Genomic DNA, 10,440 nt, shown 5'->3' with positions numbered 1-10,440 from the left:
AGCAATACTGATCAATCAATTTTAAAAATTTAAAAGAGTATACATGAAACAAACTTTTCAGGCTTAGAGTATTTTAATGTCCTTTGTCAGGTGTCTGCGTTTTGAATTGATGCTATTTAATATCCATATTAGTATATTAATACAGCCAGTGCAGTGATGATTTGTCAAGTTGCTCTTTAACTACAGCTGGGAGTCAATGAGGTTAATCATTTCTCCACTGGCTCCTCCAACAGGGGAATCTCTCTTCATTAGGCCCTTCATCTATCTGTCACGAGGGGAAAAAAAGCCTCCAAATTCTCTGAGATTGGCCGACAGTTTCTCAGCCTCTCCCTCTGCTTACACTCAAAACAATCATCAGAGAAGATAAATATGCACAGTGAATGCACAGCTATCGTAAAATTGCCTCTATTCCAGGAACGGCCACCCTGATCCGTTCCACTCTATCATCCCAACAATTGACAGGGGAGCTTCGGTCCGGTGCTTGTGGACAAACCGCGGGCTGGAAGCCTTGACACACCCGGCTTCATGTTCTTGTGTCTTCCTGGATGCTGTGGGGCCGCAGCTGCTCGTCAGGGCTTCTTGAGCCTCTTTTTCTGTCAGTATCGGCAGCTGAAACTAAATAAAGATGTTTACTGACAGCCTAATGAACGGATGGGCCCTGGTGATTTAACCTTGATGAATGGTCCGCCCAGGTGTTTTCAATAACGACAATAAGCACTGCAAGCCGCAGGCCCACTGATACTGGTATAATGCATTATTAGGCCATTAGAGGCAGGCCAAGAGAGACCACTTATGCACTGGCCTATCAATAATGCGGTGTCCCAGTCCACATTTGGGCCCAGGGAATTAGTCATACTGATATTCTATTTAATAAAAAAATCACAAGACGACGCATAAAGAATCTCATTACATTTTAACAGGGTTACAGTAACCCAGGAGGACTGCGAGTTTAATTTTCATAAGAGCATCCATTCCTCAATTATGTCAAGCAGAGAAAATGTAAATGGCAAATGGAATGCTAACAATATCTAACCAGCAGCGCATTGGCAGGAGAAGAGAGCGAGGGAGCTGCAGCTCTGTGTGTGCGTGTTTGTGCACGCATAGTCTCTGAGCATGCAGAAAACAAGAGAGAGAAGCTCACAATTTGCCAGTAGTGTGTGTTAACCCACTCCCACCCAGCAAAACACTCAGAGCAGCAGAGAGATGCGAGACGCCTGCAGTGAACAGGACTTCAGCTGGATGTCTATCCAACTGTGACCGTGAAAACTATTTAGAGATCAGACTAAAGCCATTACTTTTCTTATTTCTTAAAGGTTATCCTGATGTCTGAGTCATCATTAATGATAGAAGGTAACTCGTACCCTAAACTTAACCGTATGTTTTGGAGAAAAACAAATGCTTCAAAGAGTTAAAGAATATATTTGTCTTTTTATTCATACAGGTGATGACTCGGTGATTATAATGACACATGGTAAATTTTTCCATGTACAGATAATGATGCTGTAAATAATCGAATCTTTCCACTTGTATGAATTGTGTGAATACAGTCATTGGATCATTTGTGAAAATTCATAGATATTTGTCCAGAACAGCCAACCTATGGAAAAACAATACCTGGCAACAGGTTACAATTAGCATATTTTTATAAATGTATCATGAAGTCTATAAAAAATCTATTAAAAAGATAGTTGGGATCATACACAGAGGACAAACTGTAACAGTAAGTTTGTCCTCTGTGCAGACCGGGGCGGCTCCAGAATTTTTCCATAGTTGTGGTCACATAGGCCCACTAAAAATATTGGGGTGGCATACCAAAAACAGAATTTTCAGTTTTATTACGCTGCTAGGTTACTTGTGGAAAAATGTGGTGAAAGAGAGAGAAAGAAAAGCATTATATGCCTAATTAATTTCCTGCTATTAAATTTGATATCACCAAAAATAGTTACATATGAAAACCAAATAAGATTTTGAAATCCATAATAATCTGTTTTAAGCAGGATGAAAAAAAAGTTAATGTTTCAGCTCATTGAAGGGTGTCTTCCTCCAATGTTCCACCAGGACAAGTCACTTTGTGGGGTAGAACTAACTTGTTAACGTGTAAAAGTTTTTTCATTGCTGCCATGAAAAAGTAATCCATTACTTTATGTACACTGATACCTACTGTGAAAGGAAATTTCGTACTTTGACATTAACATCCCTTTGCAAATGTTGGTTATATTCTCCAGAGAGTCTTTTTACATTTACCTCTGAATGAACTGAGTTGAGCTCATTTCAGAACGGGTTGATTTTGATAGCATCCTTCACCTAACCAGCAGCAAGCTTGTTAATTTCCTTCAGAGTGACATCAGCTGAACACAAAGCTCTTTTTCAGAGCTATATCACTGACTTCATTTTTCCTCCTTAGTGAGCCACCAACAGCTGCTAAGTTTGCAGCTGTCCTTGACCTTGCAATATCCTTTCACGAATTCCAAACAATCCAAATACAGCCAAACAACAATGGCTGTAGCTAATCACTGGAATGGATGTGCTAATGATTTTTCATTTTGTTTTGTTTGGTGGCAACAAAAGGAACAGTGAGATAAGGTTAACATTTCAACAGAAAAAAGGATTGCTTATTTTTAAAAATACATAAATAACCAATTAAATTGTAAAACTAATGTCTTTGTTTATGCCTTACAACAAAAATGTGAGTACCATAACAACTTACCTTGCAACCTGTTACCCCAATACTGCATCTAATTCATCTCAAAGAAGGATTTCATGTCATAAATTTTGATGGATCGTGTCAAATGCCATGAGTCCAAAGACATGTTTTTGTTTGCAGCTAAAGCCAAGAGCATCATCTTAGCAAACCTGAAGTCATAAATATCTTTTTTGTTTGTTTGTTTGTTTAGTGTGTCCGAGTTCGGTTTAATGGACTCTTACACACACAACAAGCACATTGTCACAAATGACAATGAAAAACTCAGAATGCAAATGCACTTTTTTAAGACAGTCAAACTTAAATGAAAACTAATTTGGGTACCAAATGGTTGCTAACAGACAGCAACACAACATCCAACGAGTTTGATCTTGGGCACATTTTTCTTACTCGTTAGTCATTCTCTATTGAGAATGTTTACTTAAATTTATTGTTTTAGATCTAATATTTAGTAAAATGTTAGACTCTCGCTACTAAAAAGTCAAACAAGGGCAGCCAGGCATCAGCAGTGTTATGTTTCCATAATTGGAACAATTTTAATTTTCAACTTTTCATGACTAGATGTTTGATGAGTTCTATATATTAACTGGAGAAAGTACTAGGTAATGTGGTTCACCCGATTTTTATTTTTTATTATATATATGCTAAGCTAAGCTTCTTAAAGTACCCTTCATAAGATATATTAGACTACTATTGATCGTCTTACTCTTGCATAAAATTAAATACAAAGTTTAAAAAAATGTAAACAAAAAGAAAAATTTAAATATTTTAATATTCTTTAAAAGTCATGTTCAATATGACTTAATGATCAGGCAGTCATTTTCGCCAACCATACTGAGTTTGTTACAACCCATCTATGCTTTTGCATTGTATAACAGGACATTTTGATCACCTCACATCATAGATTTTTTTAAAAACTCCAAAGATCAGCGTTGATAGGTGTCACTCTGCACTTTGGCATCCAGTTTCTCTCACACCTATAAGCCACACACTGTCAGTAGCAGTATTGGCATGTAGCTATCAGCGCCTGGGAGGCTGAAATCGAGGGCCCCCGCAATAATAAACTGCTAATTGAAGAACCGCAGCGAGCAGAGAGGTGTTAGCAGGGAGCCCCGCCGCTGAAAGATCACCGCAGCACGCCAGCCAGCTGAGGTGCTGAAAGAGCCTATTACACCTCGTCTCTCTACCTGGACCTTGTGTTAATGAAAACTTACAGTTACATTGGCTCTGCCTGTAAGACACATGCACTATATTTACCTGATCTAACTTGCTGTACAAGAATATAGACTGCAGATTGGTAGGGAGGCACTGTGGGAGTGTTTGTCTATACAACCCAGTAAAGATCTTTTTATTTATGTCCTGCAGATCTCACACTAACTGAAAATATGCGCCAAGTTTGCTTTGGCTCACTTACTTTTGAAAATATCTGACCAGTTTCTTATGGCTGCAGTGAGGTGATTTAGCAATTTGGGTGGTTTTTTTACATAAAGTTGGTTCAAAGATACAAATAATATTTATCTGTGAAGTTATTACATAAACAATCATGAGTTACCAAGATTTGCTCTTTTTTGTCTTGGGTTGCTATTGGGAAGGACAATGTGTAGTTCAGGTATTTATATTAAGAGGCTCTTTTGCAGCCTTTGTAGTTACAATGTTATTACTGCCATCACGTCTACAGTAGGAGGAGACTGTGGTGGATGGTTCAGCAAAACATTGGACTTTAACATGGTAGAAGTGGCATTTCCTACATTAGTGTGTGTGGTATTTCCCCCCTGAACCAAACCAAGTGATTTTTGTATGTAGACCTAACTATACACAACTTCCATTCCTGTACAATATACACTGATTTTTAATACAGATTATTGGTCCTTCGTCAGACCATCAAAGAACTGATGAAAAACCAGTTACTTCAAAAGTTAGTAGCAAGTAAACTGAAAGGTTGATTGCAGCTTAACAAAAGGTCAATACAGGCCAGTGATTATTAAAATAGTATTCCCTTAAGGTCTCACTAGTAAATCCCTGCTAACAAGCTAATAGAAAAAATCATTGCTTTGGCTTTTAGTGTCTTGTTCACATCATAAAACTAAGAAACCATCACCTCTGCATCTTCTCTGTGCCTCTGTCCCCATCGGCCTCCATCTCACCCCCTCTGAGATCTCACTAAGGGGCCCATGGAGAACCAGCCCTTATGCAGTGTGCATGAAGCCATGCAGAACACTCATAATCTTTTAATACTCGCACAGGCAGGAAAGATTAAACCGTCAGAGTGTTGACAAGTGACAGAAGAAATTTTACGAGTGTGTAAGTCGCAGCAGTGGACTCACACACATGCGTTTGCACATTGTGTGCTGGGTCTACTCCCCCCTCTTTCCTAATGGTCAGCAACTCTTCACCTCAATTAAAGCAATTGGCTTTCCAGATTGCTTCCTCAATACTTGATCAGGTACATGTGTAGCAGTAAGAGGCTTAGTCAAAAATCGCTGCGGTAATGGGAAGGAGGGAGGACTGAACAAGGAGGGAGGACAGAGAAAGAGAAATAAACATAGACACTAACCACATCTGGTGAAAGAGCTTCAGGAATTTGGATGTTTCATTTTTTTCACCCTCTGTTGCATTTGTGTTTTATCTTCTGTAATCACATGAATACTCTGAAAACCAAGTTATGCATCCTACAGTACTTGTCCAGCTGCTGCAAAACACATTGTGCTACTGCTTCTCTTATTAGGCAGAGTTTGATTTTATTTTTATATCCTATTTTTATTGTGGCTTTCTTCAGTTTTTATTATTATTGTTTTGAAATGTAAACATGACAGAACAATATTCCACATGATTTTTTTTGCTCCATTTAAAGATTTTACATTAAAAAATGTAGCCAATAAAATATACTACGTACAATATACCTTATACTACATATATGTTTACATATACATACATATATATGATAATGCTGCTTTATTTGAAAGTGTTTGTGGCTGTGATATGTGGCTAGTTTTACAGTAATATAAATAGACTTTATTTCTTCTGGATCTCTGGACATGATGTTTTCTCAGTGTTACCTTTTGGTGTGGCTTTCTTTTTTCCCCCTTATGTGTTTGGCACACTGTCCCTCACGGCTAACTGGTCCATTATCCCGAAGGTCCCAGCTGGGTGACTCTGGAGGCTTGTGTTGATTGTGGCAAGATGAATTTGTGTCTGTGTGTTGGGAGGCTGACGTGGAGGGAGAGCAGGGCCCCTCTGGCATTGTGTAGGGTCTGAAAAGAGGTCACTGATTTGGGCTAATTATATTACATTGACCCTACTCAGGGCTCCTTAGGTCTACTTTCATATGTGTGTGTATGTGTGTGCATATATTTGTGTATGTGAATTTCAACATCCATGTTTGTGAGGATTGGTTTTAGGCATCCATGTACAGACTTTGTTTAAAATACAAATTTAAAGGACCTGGTTTGATACACGACTGATCAAACTTTCAAAATATCATGTAGAGGCGCTATTCATAACTCTGACCATCAAACAAGGTGCAAACGCATATTTCTGAGCCAATATTAACAGTTCCAACTTGGTAGCTAAAGCAATTCACCCATGTGTATTCCTCATTGCTACAGATAATCCTCTGTGTGTTGGCCTGCTGACTGTGTCGCTGCTTTGCTTCATTTGTCTGCACAGCCAGTGTGCAGCAAAGCCCGTCATATGACTGCATGCTCTGCACATTGGCCTAATCATATGGAAGAGATGATCACAGAGCAGGAAATCACAGCACCGGGCCAAAGGAAACAATCTTTCTGCACTGACTTAAGCCAATCACGTCCTCTCTCTCAACCCGCTGCTTGGCCTCTTGCTTGGTCTCTCTCTCTCAGCCTCTTTATCTTTGCTTTGTATTGATTGCTGTTTCCAGATTTGGAAATTTGATTTGTTATTCTGTAGAGATTTTAACATAATTTCTGAAATTTATTTGCTGATTTATGTCTGCTTTGGTATGTTTGCATGAACAACACACAAGTATTGTTCACATTCATATTCATTGTATTGATTGTGTAAATAGTTAGCAGGAAAAATGCAAAGCATACAGTAAATTTTAAAAAACCTTTGCACAGTATATTTTGCTAAGAGGTGCAGCAACATGCAAAACCTGAAACACATATCAAACCACATAAGATAAGACGGAAGCAGAATTTGTACAATTCTAACCTGCTTGAAAGTCTATATATTTAATCTTCATCACAAGCTGAACTCAGATTTCAAGGCTTTTCTCTGGATGTTAGCTGTATTTTTCTTCATTTTCTGTTAAGATGGCCCCTACACGGCTTCAGTATTGTTCTATAAAGTTCCAGGTTCTGGGGAGGCCAGTCCATGACATAGAGTTGTGTTGTGGCATGCTGACAAATGAAACTGTTATCAATCTGATGCTTTTTTGAGTTGTGGAAATGGAAGTATTACCACATGGTGGGTCAAAATCTGATAGTATTTTTCTGTATTTATAATTCCTGTTTCAGTTTTGACAAAATCTCCAACACAACTGGCTGAAATGCAGACACGAACCATGAAAAGCCTCCTGTTTGTTTTACAGATAGCTGTAGATGTTACAGGCCTTCAACGGAGTCTCTTCCTCATCAGAATTTCACATCATTCTTTACTGTTCATTTACACATACATTCCTCTTTCCCCCAAAAGTTTTGTTTCTCTTGTGATAAAAAGCATCACATCTTATCCAGTTCTCATTTTAAACCCACTTAGCTTTTTTTCATGTATAAGTCTACAAAATCTGTGACTAACTGCTGTCCTGCTTCAAAAATATTTTTGTGCAGTAGCATCAATGCTGCTATTAACCTGCTTATTACTGACATTGTAAACTCTCTTTATGCCTTAACATGTTCACCAATACATCAAATATGCAAACAATAAACAAATATATTCTGCCCAGAAATCGCATACAGACTAGACTATTTGCATATAGAAACATAGTAAGTAAGGTTATGTCAAAATCATGTTACTCAATTGTAAAATTTCCAGTAACTTTAGGATAAAAGAGGTGTTCCCCAGAGCTACATAATGAAGCACATGCACTAAGGCCTGCCATCTAATTGCACTACAGGTGGAATAGCAGCTCCCATTACAACAGGTGGGAAAGTTCCGTTTTCTCTCAGTCTGTGAAAATAGACTTTCTTACAACATTTGCATTCTTCAAACTAAGACAATAAATGGTTTAATGTCCTTATATGTGCATTACAGTTAACTCAGACTACTAACCTGTTGTATACATCTCCATAACTCCAATAAAATAAAATAAGGCATTTTGCATCAATTAGTTCTTAAACCAGATTACAATTGTGACCATACATTTATAAGTGTCACATACACACTCACCATTGCACTTCTTCATTACATATCGAGGATAATTTGGATTCATCACTTCTTAAGACTTGTTGCCACTGATTTTCAGTCCAATTATTTTGGCTGATGCAGAACAATTTGGTATACCTCTGCCTTTTCAAGTAATTTCCCTTCCTTAAGAATGGCTTCTTGTCAGCCACACTTCCACAGTATCTAAATGGAAGGGCTAGAAGCATCTCTCAGGTCTGTTGCCAGGCCTTTGCTGAATAAGTGCCTGAATATAAGACTGAAAAATTGGTTCCTTTTGAAGTTGTCTGTTGTGTGTAGACACAACACTGGTTCGTCCCTAGAGTTAGGTGTCATTTTTTGATGCTTGGATAAGTCATAGGTCTTATGTTAAGTAAGTAACAAAGAAGCAAACAAGAAAACAATCTTCTCAAAATCCTCTGAAAATACAGACTGTGAAGAAAAGATGGTGGTAATTTCTCAGTCTGAAAAGTGAATTCAGACTTGAAGCATCTTAGACCTGTATTCTCTCTATTGGCCAGGAGGGGGCCACGCTGCTGGCCTTAAAAACGTCTGGTTACATAGAAGTTAATGGGGAGAAAAAAACTGTCTGCTCCCTTGATTTTCAATCTCAGTAAATACTAAGAGTTCTCAGCTTAAAGTGTCAGGTCTTGTTCATTACATACTATTTACTTTTTAAATTATGGCTTTATAATTAGAAAGGGTTGGCTCAGAATATGACTGACAAGTTCCTTTTCTGTGAGCCAGAAGTCACATGCTATATGTTTTTGGTCAGCTGAGCTTGTTTTAAAACATGGAGCTGGTAACCATGAATACTTTTAGTTTGAGGCTTCACAACTCAACGTCATATCAACAACCATCTGTGTATAAAGTATGTCCATAAGGCATGAAATGGATGCAAACGGTTCCAGTCTTTGCTGCTATCTTGCTTTGGTGACTTAATTTTCAGTTTCAAGTCTCAACAACACTAATGGGGGACATGTGGTATTTACATTCTGCCTCCAACCTGCTCAGAGTTTTTTAAATGGAGTAATTCACATTAATACTTCATAATTTTACAGCTTAACTTGATGTAAAATCCTCGTCTCCTCCTTATCTTCGTTATGGAAAATGTGAATTTGCAAATATTTAACAGAAAAGACATATAATGTGAATATATAAATGTAACTAAAGCCTCCATACACTTTATTCAGTTTTTCAGTCAAGACAGCATAGAAGGAGAATAGAAGCACCAGCCCTGATGTTAAGTCTGACATCTCACCGTCAGTTTATCTCTCCATCAGGGAGCAGCAGGTGAACTGGCTGACAGCTTTGTCCTGGGAAGCGAGGGATTCAAACGCTCGAGGTCAAGGTGCCCTGGTAATCCAGGCAGCTGTGTTACTAGGATTAAGATGAGGCCAAGGCCATCGTTGTGTCCTGCTAAAACAGGTGTTGCCATGACAACAACCTGAGGGGTAGAGAAAAAGTTCTATATCTGCACCTGCTGGGGTTAAAGTGAAAACATTAGAACATGAGAATAAAATTAAGATATTATCACATGGTTGCCATCAGCTACAGAATTAGACAGGTGCCTTCTTCATTCATATTTTACCTTTCTCGAATTTGTAGTGTGCTTCAGTCCAAATGCCTTTCCTGTGGTTACTTGACACTAGAAAATGTTTTTGTAATTTAAACATTAACAGTAAATGTAAATACCCAGCACAAATAGACCTGTTCCTACAAACTTGCTTCAAGAAATTGTGAGTAATAAAGTGTCGTAATACTTGTTGTAATAAACCCTAAATGACTGTCAAGAGGCCCTAGCCCATAAATTAAAATTTTTTGTTAACTGACTTGACTTTTAAACAAAATACAGTATTAACAGCTAGCACGCTTACCTTGATGTTTTGTCCTTCAGCATCTTTGCCCTGCTGGGCTGGGTTTTAGCATTAGTGAGAGGAACCGATTCAAACCTGTCAAGTGTCAATGAGCAGGGTTATAATTGTGAAGTGGTAACTCAAATGATCCCGAATACAAAATGTTATACTATGATTCAAGTCTGTAATCCAACAAATTAGCTATTAAAATAAATGATAATAAAAGGCATTTTTGACTGATTACCATCAGATTTACTGCCAGTTATCCTTATTTATCTCATTAATTAGAACTGGTTTTCAAGCAAATACTCCTATTCTTCTCTTAGGATTACTCCATAGTAAGTGTGAATACAAACAGTGTCTCCAAATGTTATATTATACTTCATTTGGAGATACTTCTTATACTTATATATTTATCCAAACCAGTCGATGGATATTAAAGTAAGAATTTAGCAGAATATTCTCACTGTTAAGTTTTGTTTTTGTTTAATTTAAATTATCACACACACACACACACACACACAC

Source organism: Pundamilia nyererei, unplaced genomic scaffold (genome assembly GCF_000239375.1).
Source record: "Pundamilia nyererei isolate P.nyererei 1_Seehausen unplaced genomic scaffold, PunNye1.0 scaffold00090, whole genome shotgun sequence".
In the NCBI taxonomy this organism is placed as follows: Eukaryota; Metazoa; Chordata; class Actinopteri; order Cichliformes; family Cichlidae; genus Pundamilia; species Pundamilia nyererei.
The sequence above is the reverse complement of the archived record's forward strand: the minus strand, read 5'-3'. Positions refer to the sequence as shown.